Source organism: Rhipicephalus sanguineus, chromosome 8, assembly GCF_013339695.2.
Source record: "Rhipicephalus sanguineus isolate Rsan-2018 chromosome 8, BIME_Rsan_1.4, whole genome shotgun sequence".
Classification (NCBI taxonomy): Eukaryota; Metazoa; Arthropoda; class Arachnida; order Ixodida; family Ixodidae; genus Rhipicephalus; species Rhipicephalus sanguineus.
This window is the reverse complement of record NC_051183.1, coordinates 150709665-150730588: the sequence shown is the minus strand read 5'-3', so window position 1 is coordinate 150730588 and position 20924 is coordinate 150709665. Positions and strand designations below refer to the sequence as shown.

The window sequence follows — 20924 nt, the reverse complement described above, 5'->3', positions numbered from 1 at the left end:
ATATGCGGATTTGTATGAGCCGTTTCCAGATAATTGATGCCTTCACGATGGTACATTTGCCGGCAATCAGCCGTTTCAGATGTGGCAACGTGATCTTTATTGAGGTCACTTATCATTTCACGTTTCCACATTTCAATGTCGCCTGGTTACGAACGCATGACATCAAGCTGTCAACTGCGTGAGCCAGTGGATCTCAGCCATGGTTGTTTCGCGGGCCCCTTGTGCACCGGTCGAAATGATGAGGGAGCACTTTCAGTGAGAGAACAAGAGGCCTGCCATGAGTTAACACAACATGCTGCGTGAAATATGTGCCTTGTATTTCTCCCTCGCAAAGAATGGTCAAACTGAAGTGCCACAGCAATTCGACCTCAACAGCTTCTCAATAAGTTGTCCGGTCTTCAGCCAAATTCAACCTGTTTTGAGCTATCTTTGCTCTTCAAAATGCAAGCCGAGAAAAAGTATGCTCTCGCGCATATCTTGTAGAAAACTACAGCACAAGCTATATAGCAATCTCATGGAGAAAGGGGGACTGAAAGTCAGCTCGGCCGCACTGCAACAAAGTAATACGGCGAAGCACACCAAAATGAGAATGGGCCCCTGTCACGAACATAGTGTCACGGTGTCGTGACGTCCACGAAGGCAGCAGTCGGCGTGTCGAAGATGAAACTCTTTTATTTGGCCAAACTTGTGGCTGGGAAAAGGAAAGTCAAACTACAGCAATACACACTGTACACTCATAACGGCGAACAGAGCGTCAGCCGAAGATAAACTGCTGATCGCTGGGACGCGCCGTCTTTTGTACATCATGCATGGAACTTTCTAACCTTATCACTGGTGGTTGTGCAAGCTCTGGAATAATCTTGACTGTTCGCGTCATGTGCGTAATCTTGACAAAATGATCTACTATGATCTGGAATGTTCCAGACATTCTGGCGCTGCCCGCGTAAGACAGCGATCATACGTGCAACGGACCAGTTACGGACGGAGTTATTACGCAGTTAACGGAGTTATGGAGTTATAGTGGAACGGACCAGTGTTTAGGGGTCGAATTTTTCAATGAGCCTTTGGCTCCCTGAAGAACTCGCCTTTGGCTTATATAAATCTGACGCCTTCATTTGATAAATGTTTCCTCATGACTTCGAAATTGCGAAAGCGTTCTTCGTACTACGTAAACGGTGGTCGTAGTATTATCGATGCAACACTGTCCACAGCACAGACTACATTGTCGAGCATTCGCTAACGAACTGATGGAGCCGATGCTGCGCAAAAGCGGAGGTGTTTTGCGATGTACAGACGTATACGTGTTCTAAGCTTGGTGGCCTTTTAAGGCTCGTTCTTCTCGACTTGCTGGTGCGCTCGGTTCAGGTGTAGCGTGATAAGGCACCCGCCCCCTCTTAGGTTGTTGAACAGCTCAGCTGATCTTGTTAGATGGTGGTGTTCAGTGTTCAAAACGGGATTTAGGGTGACATTGGAATCACTACAGAACCTGTAGGGCCGTCACCCTTAATCACTGAACAACTGGCTTCGCGAACATACATTTTACCACAAGTTCCAAGGTTCACTAATCGCATAGGTTCTTCAAACCCAAGGCATAACGCTTATGACATAGGTCTAGCTTTTTTTGATTTGGGATAATTATAGCATTCTCACCAGTGACACGGATCAGTCTTTTGATGAACAGATGTTCGTACTTCTCCAGCGATGCCTGCAGCTTCCTCAGATTTCCCTCGCCGGCACCTGCGTCTTGACGGCGTTGAACTGACTCACACTGCCGTAGTCAAGTTCCATGCGCTGAAGCTACTCTCGTCCGAGAAATGTTTACCCGGTTTGTAAAACGACGAAGAGCGGTCGCACCCACTTCATATTGCTGGCGTGAACGATGACGCGCCATACCCACTCCGGTTTGACTTGTTCGCCAGCGTGCCTTCGCAAACGAAGGCTCACAGGCTGTAGCTCCGGTTTGCTGAAAAGACGTTAAAGACTTCTTAAAGCAATAAACACCACTGTCCCAGTGTCCAACTGCCTCTAGAATAGCGCAACGCTGCAGTCGGCTTGCAGGCATGAACTTCGTCTCGCATTTCGACGGAACTCTCACGAGCTCTTTCACTTGGGGCCTTGTTACAATTGCAACACGTCGAATGTGGCCTTTCCATCAGGACTTCAAGCACACAGGTTTTGAGTACTGCCACGTGATACTCCGGCTTCTTGCTTTGGCAATGAACAAAGTTATCACTCGACAGGCTTTGCTTTAGATTACGGCTGCGAGGTGTACATCTTCTGCGTGCGAACGTGTCATTGTGATAGGCGGGCGTTCTAGAGACGTTTTTTTTCAGCGCTCCTCCCATTTGCAGACTCGCTCGACAGCTTTCCTGAATGTGAAGTCTTTACCAACGCTGTACAACTGCCATTGAATGTCGACGCGTTAAAGGCCACGCATGAAACGGTTTGGCAACAATTCTGAGAAATTACGGAGGTCGCACGTTTGAGCGAGGCTCTCATTTCTTGGCCGCGAGCATAGCAACGCTGTCTAGTTTTTTATTCTGTTGCCTACGATGAATTTACGCTCGTTCGGCGATAGCGGATGTTATTGGAAACAAGAGGTGACGAGGTACAATCCTCACGGAAACAAACGCGACATCGCTTTTTTTTGTATAACGACTGCTGCGAGGCATTACTCGTGATAACCGCTTCATGTCTCTGCAAATTTGACCGCTAGAGGTAATGTTCGCTGTGATGTAAGGGTTAGAGTCAAAATTATGCTGATATGACACGAACTGTAGACGCTGGAAAGGAAAGTTCGTTCAATACTTAGCCCTAAATTTTCACGTTCCCTTACGTCAGTATGGCACCTTCAAGGGCGGTTCTAAAGGCTTTCATGGCGATTTGTCGGGAACGGTCAAGCATTTCAGGCACGCCTGAACCTTCGCTCCAAGTATACCAACGAGCACATTTGCCTTTATAAATTTTGCTATCTTCTGGAGAAGGAAGTGGTCGGAGTGGGAAAGGAGGCGAGGAGAAAGGGTTGCTGGTGTAATAGGGTGGCCGAAAGGCGCCGCGACTGAACCAAGGATCGAACGACGCGCACAACTAAAACGCGATGTCACAATGCCTCACTCTGAAAAAAATTACCTGCGACTGTTTTCGGAAATCTCAAAGCGAAAATGCGCCTTCCTCTAGTTATAATGTCAATTACCTTGATTCTTGCAATTAATACTGCAGCTGTTGTCTCATGTCACGCAAAGTTGTCTGCCGCCATAGAAAAAAAAACTAATTATGAAATTAACGAGCAAAATGTCACACTGCCCTTGCTTTTGGTAATTTTTTGGATGCATTTCTTGAAACCACTTGTATATTATTCCGGCGGTTTGGCAAACCTCGTGTCCTTGATAATGATAATAAGCGTTGGGGTTTAACATCCCAAAACCGCGATATGATTATGAGGGACGCCGTAGTGGAGGGCTCCGGAAATTTCGTCCACCTGGGGTTCTTAACGTACACCCAAATACAAGCGCGCGGGCCTCAAGCATTTTCGCCTCCATCGAAAATGCGGTCGCCGTGGCCGGGATTCGATCCTGCGACCTTCGGGTCAGCAGTCGAGCACCATTACCAGAGGACCACCATGGCGGGTCTGCATCCTTGATGAGGCTTACTGCAAAACCTTCCAAGGAAAGTATTTTAGTAATGAAACTTAGGAACTAAGGCATGCACAGGCAGGTAAAATAAAAGACGACACTTTTTATTCAAGTTTTTTTACTTGAACATTTATGGCACCATATCTCCTCACCAAAGGTGCCTGTCGCGGTGTACGCTAGTTTACCGTTTTCTACGTGAAGCCTTTCGGAGTAGTCCGCGAGTTCAGTGATGTTGACAGCAACCCATCTTACTTGTCGGTCCTTGTATGATAGACCGTACACAAAAAATCCATAGAAGTTTAGCTTTATGGCAAACTTGCAAGTCTACAAAGTAGGAAAGAAAGATGTATTAGAACGGTACGGAACTGCGCGGTTGACGGAACACAAGAAGATGTAGTACACAGGACGAGCGCACACTAACAGCTGATTTTATTGAACCATATTCTTCCACTTCAGCAAACGTACTTCGGAAAACATGTATTATTTTATTGTTTCTGGATACTGTGATTTGTAGCTACTAAATTTCTGGAGCCGACTTTTTGTGGGAAACATACTATTTCACCTATACCTTCGTGCACAGCCATGTGGAATAGAGAACATAAAGCTTCCGCTCCCTGGTGGATTGCTTCTGAACTCATAAGCAAATGAATGTCACGTGCAGGCGAACATGGACTGGCGTACAATAACATTGGTGTATCAGGGCTTTTTATTGAGGTTGTTAACGCAGTAGTGCAAAGAACCACACGTGCAGCGAAAGTGTAGGCGGGACACCGTCTCCCTTTGCCACCGTCCGTGTGATTATTTTTAGAGCGCAGCTCTTAGGCGTCCGTTCCTGCCTTGAGCGGCATCGCTATGGGCGTAAGCAATAGAGCGAACGAAGACGGAAGAGAGCGAAGGCGGATCGCAGTGAGCCGCTGTGTTAGCAGCGGCAGTGTCTCCTGCCTGCTCGCGCTTCTTGTGACAGCGCAATGCATGCCTCTCACGCAAGGGAACGAGAAAGTAAGTTGTCCCGCGAGGCTTGGGGGAATAAGGACGCGCGCGTTGGTCGAAGGGACACTTTGTGCGGAACTGTTCGAGCGGAATCTTAGATTTCGCATCTAGTTTTCCGGGCACAACTTTGCCCATCATAAACAAGTTTTAGACCGCATCTTTTAGGCGCCCGTTCCTGCGTTGAGCGGCATGGAGGTGTCGTCGTAACCGGCAGAGCAAATGAGACGAAAGAGAGTGAACGCGGAGCGCAGCGGAGAATGAAGACGGCGATAGCAAGGAGAGCGCGAGAGGAGGGAATGACAGTGGCGAGACGACAGGTTCAGCGGCGGCCACCCGCGGCGCCACAGTAGTGCGTGCCGTCGTGCGGTCGCCGATGACGCCATCACTAAGGTATGCGGCGAGGGCGTCCCCCGATACCATATATGGAAATAAAGCGCTGCCTGAACGGAGGCCTGTCTGCGGCGGCTGTTGTGCAACGCACCCACGCCCTACCTTCCGCTGTATTCCGGTTAGCGAGGTAGTCGCGCCTCAACTTATTGCAAAATCGAAGAACCTAAACAGCTGCGTTGCGAATTCGCATTAGGCAATATCGTAATGTTCGGTGAATTTTGCTTCTTTGTTAATTACGTCCTACCAAGTAACCAACTGCCATTGTCTTTCGAACTTAGGATGCCGTTTCAGTACGATATGTCTGCCGACTTTTATGAACCAAACCGATGCGGCCACTCGTTCTATACTTTTCTTCCGTGATTTTACTTATTTTGTTCAAATCTTCGCTATTTTTTTCTTTGATTACCTATCTTCTTTCTCTCTTTCCATCTTTTTTTCCTCTATCTATTCCTTCCTCTCGAAAGAATAGGCAGACGGTGTGCCAATCTAGGTGGCAGTTGTCAGCCAGCTCTCTCCCTAATTCATGTGCATCCTTGTGTGTACGCATAATAATAATAATAATAATAATAATAATAATAATAATAATAATAATAATAATAATAATAATAATAATAATAATAATAATAATAATAATAATAATAATATAAAATAATAATACTACATTTCTATTCCGCTGCCTCTAAGTTCTCAAAAAGTCGGCAATCCTCTGAGGAGACTTTCTAAATATTCCACACCTTGCAATAAAGGATCAGGCGCTACAAACAGCGTGGGTAACCATTCAACGAGAAACTGATCAAAATGTATGCTATTCACAGCAATTGAAAGCTGGAAATCTGAGTCACTTACCACGTGGTACTTCTTTGTGCCTTTAACAGCAGTTTGGTGACCCCACGACATTGTTGGAATCTCCTTTTCGAGACCGTTTACATCAAACTTGATCATGCGAGGCTTTAGTCCTTCGTAGTAGGAGGGAACAAACGTTTCTGCAGCGAGGTCGAAAGGCCAACTTAAACCTTCATTAAAGTACCAGAAAAAAAGTCCGCTGCAGTCCTTTTCGTGTATTTTTTTGTCCGTGGGGTTCGCTTTGCATTCATAATACTGGATGGAAAGTATTTCAGCTTTCACAGTGTGCCTGCATTAAAAAAAATTTCAGTTTTTATATCGCATTCTCGACATTATTATCAGCGTCATACACTATCTACATGTTACAGGAGCACTCATAATTTGGTAATTAATAACCAATATAATGCCCACTATTTATAAACAAGACAAGCACTTATGCAGGGACTCATTTTCAGCTCCTTCTGAAAGCTTTTTTTTTTAATATTTGCCCGCTACGTGCTTTAACAAGTGCCGTTATTTGAAGCTTTGCATTGCTTTCCTGTTCCACCAAGTTAACTTGGCTGGTGAAAGAAGTAGTGTTTTACCGGTAACTTAAAACATAGCTTCTATTTCCCTATGAAATGTGCTCGCATGAACAAAAAAGAGGTTATGAAAATACAAGACCCCATGGGCATACTTGCTCCTTAAATTTTCCAGATTTTGACGTCACGGTGTGTGATTAATAAATTATCTTACTTCTTTTTACACCATAGAGAAGAATGTGAAGGAACTTCACAGTATGCAGATTATCAAATGGCGAGTTAAATCTGCGGCCGCATTTGGCAATAGAAGGTGTGAAAACTTATGCAAGCTAATTTTTAACGTCGAACTTGCCTCCAGCTAATTCTTTGAAGTCGTGCCTCGCTTTCGTATTATGACCGATTTGTGTAAAATCTTTTCTAGGGGCGAAGCTCCTTATGCCATGGGTCTGTCCATCCTCCGTTTGTAGGTTTGTTTGTAGTAGCCACCTCTAGTTCGTGAGAAGCGCGCGTTCTGGTATGCAGTAGAAGAAGAAGACGACGTTGACGAGTGAGACTCTCGTGCGTGTTCGCCTGTGTGGCATTCTTTCTTCTTTACTGCGCGCGTTCTGGTATGCAGTAGAAGAAGAAGACGACGTTGACGAGTGAGACTCTCGTGCGTGTTCGCCTGTGTGGCGTTCTTTCTTCTTTACTACGTCTCGTGTTTTCAACGACACCCGAAGATAACATTTCAGAAGTAACGCGCCATGAGGCTCCCTCTTGGCACGCTTTCTCTTTAGCTCGGAGTCGCCATATGGAAGACGAGGCTGCGGAATGGAGGGCACGGAAGGCGGTGGCAGCGCGCGCTCGCAGACAGAATCCTGACGTGAGAGCCCGCGAGGCCGAAGCTGCTCGACAAGCTGCACGGCTGCGGCTTGTCGCGCCGTGCACTACCACACAATTACACAATGCCGTGTTACACGGCATTGTGTAATTATGACAAGTACAAGAATAGACCATTTGTGTTAGTTCGTGACCTGAATGTCGATATTACCGAAAAGAACAATGAGTGGTTCATACAACATATGGCAGCCAAATATGCTCTCACGTGCACGTCCTTTGATCATACCAAACCAACAACCATACGAGGGACGTGTATAGGCCTGATATTTTCTAATTTCCAGTTGCAACCCGTACAAGAACCTCTGTCCCTTGACTCCACGGACCATAAAGCCGTGATAATGAAGGGACAACGCAAGCCAAGCATCATTTAATTAGAAAAAATAAAAGTTTGATGTTTTTAATATACACACAGTGTTTCTCACTCTTCATATGATGGTTGATGGGGCGTTACACAGAACATTCACGGTTTACCGATGATTCTCTCCGGAGCTTCGCTCCACTCATCATCATTCACCACGTGGATATGCTGTGAATTTTTTTAATATTTGCAGTTCTCGCAATCATATAGCAAGAGCATGGATGAAGCAACACGCTACACAGAAATGCCCGATTATTCCCGATTATGCCGTTAGGAACAATATACTTTGTTGGCTCTTCAAAACTTACATTTAAATATTGTTATTTCATAGGTTTACGCGGAACTTAATGTCTCTGCTACATGTAAAGCACCAATGCTGCTCCATAGACTTTATCCCTTCTGATCTTTTAGCGCAATGTTGAGTGAATAACTTTTCTTCTACCATAAAACGCTGGCAAGAAGCCTAGTAGCTTTTTCAAGCGATGGAAAATAGAAAGTGAGCTTACTTTTCGTTACGAGTGTTCACTTTCCAGTTTGTATGGTTTTCATTCATGCTCCAGCTGGTCACGTGGCCTAGATGTGTCGCATTAATATCCTCAATGTAGGTATCGACCACTTTTTCCAAATACATCCAATCGGCGGCATCCGTACTAGGTAAAACTGCAAGACATAGAAACGCTTATATATCTGCTTTATATCGAAATATCAAGAAACGTAAGACAACAAAGAACTCAATTTCATCTGTAAGTCCACTGAGTCATTGCAGCACATTAAAAATTCATCGTACAACCAAAGTGCATAAAACCCGTAAGCGCCACTGACGTACCCTAACGCTCTCCGCTCTCACCACCCGTTTGTGTGCAGTGACATGAAGTTCGCGGGTTCTGATGTGGTTGTTTCTCCAGCTGTTTCCTTTACGAATTGGAGTTGCCGCAGCCGTGAGCTCGCATTGATTACATATTTCGCGGGAGGCGCTGCGGCAACCTTCCGCGAGCGCAGCCTGTATACACTTCGCAGACCCTAGAGCCTAATATATCTAATAGAACGACATTAAACACTTACCTCCATTAGATAAAAGAAGAAGAACCTGAAAGGAAAAGTTCTATTGTAGTAACACTGTTGTGCAGTTGAATCGACGTATTCTTATTTGCTAAAAACAACAAGTCGTACGTATTTTTCTCGGCCCTATGCAAACTTCTACGCTCACTTGTCATAGATCTAGATATGCTGTGCAACCGTACCAATTAGGAGGACCAGGGCTTCCCAACGGCACGAATTTATCAAATATATTTTGCGCTCACCACGAAAGTAAACACGCGACGTACTTGATTTTCTTAATAGTACTCTCTGCAAAGAACTGCGTCTCGGAGATGTCAATTGTCTGAAAGGCTCACGCTGCACTCGGAGTGTAACTTGTTTTGTTGCAGAAAACCTGTCCGCTTTAGCTGCGCGAGAACACTCAAATTATACAGACATCTTCGGGGTGCCGCGTGTTACAATCCTAGTGGGACAGGTTTCAGAGGCCACTCATCAAGGAAGGACATGTCCAACGCACAATGTTTTCACTTCTTGCAAGTTGCGACTTTCATTTGCTCTCTGACGTCTACTGTTCCTCTATCTTAGACGAATGAGTAAGGGGCCCTTGGATTTTATCATTAGCCATGTCAGTGTCATTGTTAATGCGTATACATTCCATCTCGAGCATCAGAACAACGTCCACGGTATGTGAATGTGGCTGAAGTACGCATAGTATTTGCTTATATAATTTGTCTCAAGCAGTTACCAAAATTAAATTCGAATAAATAGTTTTTACAACTCCGTAAAGCAGTGGCGGAACAGACACAGACAAACCATTTTGACTTATTATTTGTTCAAGCGCCATTAACTATTCAACTATTCGACGTCTCATCACTTTCGTTGTAAGTTTGAATACAAGGCAGTGCTTCACTCCATTCGAAAGTACGTAATACAGATAAGAGCTAAAATTTATTCCAGATATCTCCAAGGAATATTCTTCGACTCGGTTTCCGTCGCCTACTGTCAAAATTTATTATGCGCGTTTTGTGCAAAAGGCCATCGGCCATTCGTCTAACCGGCTAACATGAGAGAAAGCATTAAGGTAACATATGGTCTCTGCTTTTTTTTTCACTTTGATACCAATGTTTTACACTATATTTCGGGGGCTCGGTAGAGTGTACATTAAATCTGCTGTGCGATATTGCCACTGTCTTTTTCAAACCATATCATTACAATTGGTCACGCCGGCTGCAGTTTTTGTGTAATGATTTTAACGGTGATTAGTCGTTTAGGCCTGCAAAAATGAACAAAGCATTCTCACCGTAGGAAAGAGGGCCGTAGATGTGCAGCCCTGCTTCATTCTAGTGCAGTTTCAAACTGCAGAAAGCAAAAACAAAAGGTTATGGCTGCATTACCGATTAAATAAGAACAAAGTTCTCGCTTGTCAGCTGTAGTGCTTTCACATTCTCTCAAGATTACACCCACAGAAATACCCAATAAAGTGGTCGGGGGAGCGACCACCGCCTTAGCTCAACTGATAGAGCACCGGACGCGCGATCTCCGGAGGTTGTAGGTTCAGTCCATTTTAGGGATGAAGCACCTTAAGGCCGAGGCATGTGCGTCCATCCGTATGTCGGCGTCCGTGCTTGCACACCTACTAGACGACTTGTCATGATTCACTACGTGGAGATGCCTGGTTTAACAATGTGTTTAACAATCGACTAATATCAATCGCAGTTTTGACAAAACAATATAAACGACCTGCAAGCACAAACCCATTATACTAGTCGGCGACTTCAACGTACACATAATGGACCTTAGGCCCTAGCTTTGTCGTCGACTCTCCCTGTCCGGTATCACGGTATATAGAAAGCCGTTGCTATAGTCGAAACATATATATGTGTTTATGTGAATAAAAAGTTTACAATAGGCGAACATCAATCATAATTGTGACAGAACAATATATATCACCTACAAGCACAGACCCTTTATACTAGTCGGTGACTTCAACGTAGACATTATGGACCTTAGTACCTAGCCTTGTCGTCGACTCTTTATGTCACTTTATTGTCACTTTATGCCATTCTATGACACTTTATGTCCCTTAATTTACATTATATGAGGCAACGCTCGGGTAACGTATGGTTACTAACCCATACGATACACGATACCCAGAGCTTTGCCCACTCGTCATGATTCACTTCGTGGAGATGCGTGTTTTTTCGTTCATTTTAACCTTTTTCAATTAATGCCCTATTTACTACACGAAGGTTAATAACTAGAAATAACGTGCAGTATGTGTTCCTTGCCTTCATTGGCTGCTGGCTTTATGAGGCTGTCTCAAACAAAGAAATGAGCCTCAGGTCCCTTCTTTGGTGCTTAAAAGAGGTACTCAAATATCAGCTGGTGTGAGTTAAGAAGGTCCTGACCCAAAAATTTTCAGTTGTCGTTTTCCTTTTGGCAAACCAAAGGTGAAGCCGTCACGAGCCTAGGAACTGTACTGCTAAGCGTGAGTGCACGCTGAAAAAGTAATTACAGTATTTTTTATAAGCCAGTTTTGGTGCCTACTGTAGCCTGATGTCACAGCAAGATATGAGCTTCTCGTCACGTGCTCGCGCAGGCTATCGTCACGTTTCCACGGCCGCTCCACACCGTGGCTCTGTTGGTGACGCACAAGCGGCCATTTCGGAAGTTTTGGCACCTGACGTCGTCACAACTTGCGAGACTGCTCCGTGAAATCACCAGAATTAGTGCTGTAGCCTGACGTCAACCTACGGTCTATGTCGGATGTGCGCCGCGGGAAAATTGATTTTATTATGAAAATAAACTATCTTAATCGCATTTACTGAGCTTCAGACTTGCTCAGGGCCGTCTTTGTATACAGGAGATTTGTATGGCAGAGTAAACTCACCTTCGAAAAATAGTGTCAGTTCCCCTTTAACTCTTTTACCGTAAGTAACGAGTAGTTTACTGCTCGAGAAAGCTCTTGATGAAACTAAGCTCACTCCCAAGTGAACGGTTCCAGTGCAGCTCAGGTACAATAAATAAGAATCGATGCTCAGTCATTGCCACAATCAAGTCTAGCATTAAATTCTAAGACAACAAAAGAAGAGCTTGTGAGAAAAATATAAAACGAATAGACTTACGAGTTAGAGCGATCGAAGCCACTGGTTTGTCTGATGAATGAAAAAAAATACTGCAACAGTAGCTGGTAGTCATAGTGGACATCACCATTAAAAGGTAATAATAATAAAAAAAAGTTTTTTTTTATCTTGAGGGTGCACAGGTCGCTCCCCCTTATAAAGGGGACAGTCATAGCATCCAACCACCCACATTTAAGCACAAAGTATTGCCGACTTAACTGTTATGGTCAGACAATAGGAAATTTAGTCCTTGTGGGAAAGATATATTCGCTCGTGCAGATTCTCAAGAGAAAAACGGAGTATTTGGCATTTTATTGCTTCTCGAATACCACTCATAATGTATGTCTGACATTTTTGCATACAATTTATATTTTTGAAATGCAAACTCATTTTTTATTTTATTAGGGCGAAAAGATAATTTTTACTACTTTATGCTCCAGGGAAGCCAGAAAATTTATTTTTGTCCGCAACATCACCTTGACATAACAGTGAACTGAAGTGGAACGAAATTGTGTAAACATTAGGGATGACGTAGGCTGTTTAAAAAATAAGAACAAAGCAGAAAATTTAGAAAATAGAAGCGAGTTACAAACTTTATATTGTACTAAATATACCGAAAAAAAATTATGAAATAGGTAATGTATGGGACCTAAGACAGCTAAGAAAGCACCTGTGCACTTCCATGGTTCGTGCTTTTTTTCGCGCTTTCAGAAGCTATGGATTAATGATGCAGTACGCTAGCATATACTCTATTATGTAAATCCTTTGTTTATTAATCTAGCATCCGTAATCGTGGTGCTATAGTTATTAGAATCTCCCTTGTATGTACGTCGATCACATCCCATGTAAGCCAAACTTAAACCCAAGAGATCCTTGAAGTAGCTGATGGGTGAGAGTCACTATACGCGAGCCCAACCCCATTTTTTCATTCTTCAGATTTCGTAAGAAATCAATGGGCAAGAAAACTTCGATCAACGAAACTACAGCGGCTTCACATTCACGCGAAAGATGCCGCACACACTGGCGTATGAAGCACAGTGCGGTGGGACAAGTTTCATGGCACAGACGCAAATGAAAACAATAAACCAAGAAAATAAAAGGTCTGCCGTGTGCTGACTCTTGTTTTTGTCGATATGGCGGTAGCGCCCCCACGCGTATATGCTCCACTGATAAGGACCCGCAGAGCTAACCGCATGTCCGGGCTGGAGGGCTATTGAATAAAAACAAAAGAATGTGGCTGCCTTCAGTTTTAATCAGATTACTTATTCAGGTTGCTTCTGAAGAGTAGGCAGGCGTTGTGCCCCTGTATGTGGCCGTTGTCAGCCTGCCTTCTCCCTATTTCGTCCGTGCTCTTTGCGTGTTTGTGTATACAGATCAAATAATAGTAGTACTAACAATAATAATTAAAATGCGGTCCATTTCTATTTGTAGCTAATTATTTGCTGCTGCAACTAATTGTGCTGGCTCGTGAAAACGTTGCGTACACTCATTCGCACAGTGCGTGTTGTACCCAAAATTTCTTTACTTTATGTCATGAAAAATAGCCTATAGCTACATTCTCGGCTATACATTTCTCTCATCGCGAATAATTGAGACCATGCAAATCATTCATTATTTAAGCGGATGATACATGTTGCTCTTCACGTGGTGTATTAGGAAAACGCACGTATACTCCCATATGTGCCCTCGTGCATACTGAGCCTGCTCTCAAACACAATTTAAGCGCATGCCTATACACCACAACAATTTAAGCAGCAGCGGTAAGTATGGGGCATGTTGGAGGCGGATACTATCTGTACTTACACGGTACTCCTGTTGAGGATGTTAAGTGAACTACACTCCTTTGAGGCCTTCATTAGTAAATATTAGCAGATGTGAAACACAAGTCAGGATCTTGCTTTTAGGCGTGACGGTATACATTCAATGTTCCGCAGACAAAAACACTCGACAATAATGATTGGCCTTTGGCATAGGTTGACCGCAACGCAATCATAAACGCGAATAATTTGGGAACATAAAAAAGAGGAGATAAAAGCACGGAGGCACGTGTACATAAAAGCTGAAAAGCGCGAGTGAAGGAGCGGGAGGGGACCCTTTCATTCTGCAGCTGTATCAAACAGAGACGTGGCGTCTATTCTACTCACGACTAAACAAAACCACTGCCAGACCAAATTGGCCGTTCCTATGCAAACGATGTAGCTCGAAGGGAATGGCTAGTGGTCCTATTGTAAGTACGACCTGAAAAGTTGCTTCGCAAGCATCTAACTAGTTGCTTACTATCTAACACGCAGTGCCTCGTAGGTTCTTAAGGATGTTGTTGTGGGCGAAAGCGATCATTCTTGCGTGCGTTATGTTCATGAAATTTAGAACAGTTGGAAGGGCATTGACCAGCACTTTAATATTTGCACGACATCACAAACAGGGCATTCGATCTGAACTGAAGGTAAAGAGAACATATATGCATTTCTTTTTCAAAGAGGAGCTCAGAAGGGAAGCTCATAGGGTACCTTATTCATTCGACTGAGACCACTCGAAGGCGAAACCCATCCGGTATGTCTATTTTATCACCGTCACCATCAGAGCTTGAGATGCCACGTGAGTAGCCTCACACTTTGGCGGCAACAGTAGGCGTTTCCTACGAAGGAACGCAGCATCACACTCGTTGCTCCACAACAATTACCAACAGCGGAAAAAGGCAGTTTGGTAATTAACTTACAATAATACTTTGCTACGAAAAGCAAGGACCAAGCACGATGTTTGATTTTCGGCCTCGGCGCATTCGGAATGCCGTTAACCTGATGCGGCTCGGCCAACATCATCAATGCATAATATACGACCCAACTGCGGCAGGGGCTTCTTGAATAAATAGTCCTTTGCCTGTGACGCTTTAGCGCCTCTGGTAAAATGTGGGTTTTACGCTAAGTAAGCTTTTGAAGGCTTGTCCAACTTGATATGCTGGTGCGCTCAGTTGAGCTGTAGTTTTGGGAACCTTTTCCTCCTCATAGGTTGACGAATAACTCTTGTCTTAGCAGGGCGTAGTATTAGTGTGCGAAATTTAATTTACAATGGCATTTAAGTTAGTTCACAATACGATAGAGCAGTCACTCTTAATCACTCGACAACTGGCGGCGTGGAATTTGCAGTACCCACAAGGAAAACAATTTCAAGCTTTTATAACATGAGAAGGACTTCGAAAATTAAGCGGAACGCAAAGCGTATGGGTGTAGCCTTCTTATACATGGGGCCATTATTGCCTTTAAGTTGATTAGTTGACTTGTCACCACTGATACGGCGGAGTTCTTTGCTCACTGGATACTGGTAGTTCTTCAGCAATCCCTTGATTCCTATCGGATGCTTCTCTTATGCAAGCAGCTGTGTCTTCACGGCGTTCAGCTTACGCACACTGCCACAGTCAAACTGGACTTGTTCACGCCACTCTCGTCCAAGCAAGGCTTGCAGATGTTGCAGAACGGGGTAGAATCGTAGCACTCGCTTCTGATTGCTGGCCCGTAGGGGATTGTAGAGCGTGTATATCGGCTTGATCTGTTCACCATTGAAAACGAAACTTCGTAGGCTGTGTAGCTGTAGGTCCGAAAAAAAGACGACTCCAGGTGCTTATTGAAGCAACAGACAACACTGTCCAACTGTCCCAATGTCTACGTTCATCTACACAGACGCAGAGCTCAGGCGCTGTGGTCGAACTTACAAGCTTTGAACTGCAATTAATTTCGCGTTGCGACGGAGCTCACCGCCAGCTTCTTTTTTTTTTGTGCCTTGTTTTAGGCGTGAAAACGCATTGAATTTGGCCTTGCCGCTAGAACGTGCAGGACGGAGCATCTGCATGCTCTCACGCTCTGGCTTCGTGCTTTGGCGGGCTACAATGTTATCGCACAATACACCTTGCTGGAAACTGTGCTTGCGAGATACGCGTTTTGCGCACGCTTCTTTGTCACTGTGTTAGGCATGCGTTACTTGCCCATTTTTCAGCGCTGCTTCTATATAAAATCTCGCGGGACGCTTTTCTTTTTCTTCTTTTCTGTTTTTGACGTTCTCGAATGAACAAGTGTTCCTAAATGTCGACGCGCTGAAGGCCGCACTCGAACCGGTGTCGCAACAATTCATCTAAGAAATCATGCTAGCTGCGCGTTTGAGCAAGGCCATCGTTTCTTGGCAAGAAAGTGCAAATCTGTCTTGTCTTTGCTCTTGTTCTTACGATCACACATGAACCTTTCGCCAATAAGGGATAATTTGAAGGCAACTGGTCACGCGGTAACATGAAGCGTGTTTCTAACGGTTTGCTTAAGAGTTTGACGCGAACTGTCAAGTATTTTCGTAGTGCGTAAGTCTACGGCTTCATTAAGTTGATGAACGCAACAATGTTCAGATGTCGCACTATATTCTGGATAGGGGGGGGGGGGGGCAAGGAAATGCCGGTTTTCGGGTGTGAACGTGAGGAAAATGCACCATGGTTGACTTAAGGGCGCAAGAGGAACTCTGTTGTCACGTAACTTAGCTTTTGCGGCAAGCGCGCCGAGGTGTTGGACGCACGGAATGGCGGAACAATGGAGGCTTAACGACCACAATTTCTGTGGCCTACTGTGTGTCAGAATAAAGCTATCGGAGCTTTCTTGATCGCGCGTGGTCGCCACTTAAAGGCCATCTCGTTGTTGGTTGTGGCCACACGAACCCCTTGCTCGGCGCTGAAGCACTGCTGTGTTTCCTATAAAGAGGGCACTCCCTATCACGGCACATTCATACAGATGCCGGTATCTTGTGTTAATGTGTCTCAACTGCCAGCAACTCCCTCGCACGCATGACTGTACCACTACTTAGCGTAACCCGTAGAATGTGGCCTATCTGTGGTTTTTTTTTATGACGGTTACTGTGTAACGGGAAAATCGTAACTTCATACTACGCGGTACAAATATTGGATATTTCAGCTTTTCCTCAGTGAATAGGCCATGAAAGTATTGGGTGGCGTTTATATATTTTTCTTTCTTCTTAAAGACGCGGTAAACAGAAGCTTTGATGTCATAACGTTGCATACGAAATATTACAGTGCTCTCGACAGTAACCATGCAGCATTCTCGACCGGCAGCCTACATCGCATGTTAACATGGATGTGTGTATATCAGCTACCTGACATTGAGAGCCTGTTGGAAAGGTGACGGCCACTAACAAGCGTGCAGGTATTACTGGAAAAAATATGCCAATCAGCGAATCACGTTAGTATTATGACCTCTGCCTGACACAAACACAACTTTCTTTTAATAAACGTATGCGTCGCATATTTCTGTTCTTTTTTGCTTTTTGCAGAAAACCTCGACTTTTTTTTGTGACGTTTTGCAAGTCCATGCCTTAAGGTGCTCTTACTTTGAACAACAGGATCCACACGTTTCTCAGACAATCGACCTTTGATACAAACGCTTGATTTCATGACTGTTTCTTGTTAATGAGATGTACGTAATTGGGTCGGCCATTCAACCTATTACATGTCTTTAAGAGATCACTGATGTTTGTTGTTTCACTACTGAGCCAGCTGTTTAAGCCTTGACAACTGATAGTATACATCGGAGGATATGCGACAGCTTGAATGTACAAAATGTCTAACGTGACGTACAAAACCTCGTGGAAAAAGCTCTATCATGGAAAAGAAAATGCAATGAAACCTCCTGAGTAATTTCAGCGAGCTGACGTTGTTTAGCGTGCATTATAAATATAAGAACAGCAGGACCTTTCATTCTAGAAACGCCGTAATGTGCGACCTGCGCCAATAAATAGTCACGTGATGCTTGGCAGTAGAAAGCGACAGTCGGGGGGAGGGGGGAGTGGGCACTGGGGTGGCTCAAAGATAGACTTAAAGGGACCGACAACTGCCCAGAATATGAAATGAGATGACTGCACTGATGAAAAGATTGTCCGTCGCATTGACTGAAACCAACCCTGTTTATCTCGTGAGAGGTGGATTTATATTTTTATTTCTTCATTGAAAGTCGCAGAAAATGACCTTTGGCGCCTCTGGCGGCAAAATCATAAATGGTCCGATGAAGCCGGTCACGTGACCTTTGACTGGTGTACGCGTTAGATGACTTTTCTGTTAGTACTGAAATATTGTTCATTTCTTTATATTAAAAGATATTACTCCATAAAAATGTGCATATAGGTCTGCGTTAGTTGTTTGCAACAAAGTGGCGCTGCCTTCGCTTGGCGTAGGCAGCCTTGACACAGGCGCAGGCAACCTTGGGCGCAGCGCACACAACTCTGTACAAATACAGAGAAGGTGTATAGAGCCACATCATCTCATTGTAACAGCTTGCTATATTCAAAAATGTTTGGAAAGCTCAAAATAAAGGTGGTTAAGCATAGTTACAGTAACTCCTGCGAAAGCAGAACAACGACAGCTTTCACAAGGGCTAGCGGCATAGCTATCAATTCTCAGCGTTGCTGGAGCAAGCCTTCATGCGTGTTTGGAGTCTTTCAGATCGAAAAATACTGCTTATAAAATAACTACGCGCTTTTCGGATAAACCACTGCAGCTACAAACGCTACAAAGGGTAAGCTTCCTGTCGCGCCGTAAAAAACTGGGTCGAGAAAAAACAGTTGTCGGTCCCTTTAACATTCAGTGGTGATTTCGTCAGCAAATGTTGTCGAATTTCTTTACTCCGCAATTATTACCAGCAGCCACTATTGCGAAATCTCAAAATGGCGATGGACTGTTCGCCTGAAAGACGTCAATTCTCCCATTTGACTCCACCATTGAAAACGTTGATTAAATGAGTTGCCTTAATTCCTCACTTAATGAATCTCACCGGCCATCTTAAGATTTTGCTGCGAAACGAGACAAAGAGACACACCGACTGATCATTGGCTGGCTGGCTGTTACCTGACTTCGTCCTCCTCTGCTTCGTGTCAGCCGAGCTCATGCCCGTGCCCGAGCGCCAACCTGTGTCTTTACACTAGGCTTGTTTGAAAAACTTTATTTCAGGTGCAATAGGGAGGAAGCTTCAGGTGACCCGGAAGGTTCCACCCCTCAAAATCACTAGGTGGGCACCTTATCACAGGACCCCTTTGGCGACCGCCGCGACTCGGGCTCTTTTGACCAGGCAGGGCCTTCTGGCTCTCCGGGTCGGAACAGCCGAGCAGGGCTGCCTCCTAGTACTCCCAGGTGGGGTTTGGTTTTAGAGCGAGGTTCGGGGTAGAGTGACATGGCCACGAAATGTGGAAATTGTCCGAAGACATCTGCGCGCAGTGCGACCACTTTGCTGTACAGGCCGGATCAAAGTATTTTAACATAGCCGGGCGCAGCAGTGCTTTGGTGTAAAGGCGGAGTAGTGTGCGTTCATCTGCCTTTGTAAGGCCCTTACAGGGTTTAGGATAAACTGCGTGGCCGAATTGGTATAATTGTGGAACTTCTCGAAAAGGGAAGGCCTGATTAGGTTCGGGGTCCCTTTCTGAAGTGTCTGAAGGCGTTACCCGGAGAGCAAGCGCGCGGGCAAAGGCGTCTGTCGTTTCGTTGCCTTCGATGCCCATATGATCACTCGAAACGCGGGGGTCCGGAGGTAATTGCTTTTTGGAAGGACGCGATACGCAAGGTGAGGAATGCACCCGTGCTCAAAATTTCTTCAGGCTCCTCTCGAGTCCGTGATGATGACGTGAATCTAGGTCTTCGGCGGCTAGCGTGATGGTGACTTCCTCCGCATGTGTTATGTTTTGAGCTTTGAGCTCTGAATGTTAGGCAATTCACCGCGACGTTTTGGTGGACAATGTAGGTCGTGTACCACCCCTAATGGTGGGAGCCATAGGCGTCCACGTAAAAAATTTCGTATTTGTTCCCATAGTGGCCTGAGTTAGTGGCCCATTTGGTAAAATAACGAAGAGGAAAGGGGGGAAGCCCTTCGACGTGCATATACCGGGCTTAAAGCCACTTGAAAATAAAAAAAAGATGAGGGGAAATATCCCAACGATAAATTTAGAAAATAAAGACCAGTTGGTAAAAAGTAAAATAAATGGAGATAAGTTAGCAACGTGTATTAGCGGGGAGGATAAGGTGTTGGGGAATGTATCATGTAACCAAATGTGAAGTAGTTTAAACGGAACGTGTCACCTGTAGATGCCCCGAAGGTGGCGGGAATATTCGCGGGTTATTGCTTCCGCTCGCGCAAGGCGCCTGCCACTGTGTTTTTCACGTGTCATGTTGACGGGAAGAGGGCGCACGTGCAGGGCATATCTCCCGACTTCGGGGGATGCGTACGCGCTCTTCCGTCGATGCTGGGTGGTGGGTCACGCTGCAAAATTGCAGGGAGAGCTGCAGCAATGGTTTCAGATGGACGACATTCGCTGTGCCGCATTGGTCTCTCTTGGGAGTGCCACGACGTGTCTTGCTGAAGTGCCGAAGGCTCAGGTGGCCGACATTGGCTGCCTCATTGTGACTTCAGGTCTCGGCCACGCTGCGACTCTACGTGCTCTGCAGAAGGTTCAACTAGAGGGTAGGAGTGAATATACGGGAAGCAGTGAACGGGCTGTTGGGCGTTTTTTTACCCCAGGTGGGCGGCCATGAAATCACAAGTTGAGGGAAAAATAGCTCAACAACCACCGTGAGCTCATTGGCAGGCTTTAGCTGCAAGGTGTGATTTATGTCCGCCTGAATGTCGACGGTCGCAGAGCTGTCCACGTGAGGGGAGCTTATATCACGATTCGAACCACCGGGCTCTAGTGGCAGGTCTATTTTTGCGTCAGCCATATCGGTCGCGTCAGCGGTGATGGTTGTTATACGCTCTTCCAGTTCCTTCCCCGGTGGTATCTCGGACACAACAGGAGCTGTCACCTGCATGTGCCCTAGCGAAGGCGAGACTGGGGGCCGCTTTTCTGACTGCGTTGAATCAGCATTGCCAACGCAGTCCATTCGATGGTGGGTCAACATGGGAGTGGTGCCTTGTCCTTCGTTCCTTGTTCTCTGAGATAGCACTGGTGTCATTGCAGAGTAAGCCGGCGCCTCCGCGTGCCCAACTGATGATGAGCTGGAGACCCCATTCATGGACTTCAGTGGCTTCGAGATGGTCTTGGTCTCGGTAAAGGAAGGTCTTGAGTTGGGTTGCAAAGCGGAGTTTGATCTCTCGACCGCGAAGCCCACGTTGCGGCCTATTTCGTTGTC

General features: G+C 45.2%; 1 long non-coding RNA gene across 1 annotated transcript; it reads right to left on the bottom strand.

Annotated features, from left to right (window-relative positions):
• Window positions 1-5864: 5864 nt before the first annotated feature.
• LOC119403003 (uncharacterized) lies at window positions 5865-10011 on the bottom strand. The gene is made up of 3 exons (XR_005186060.2): window positions 9952-10011; window positions 8676-8700; window positions 5865-6144 (listed from the first exon to the last, which is right to left on the bottom strand). It is a non-coding gene; the product is annotated as an uncharacterized LOC119403003 (long non-coding RNA).
• Between the last annotated feature and the right edge of the window lie 10913 nt (window positions 10012-20924).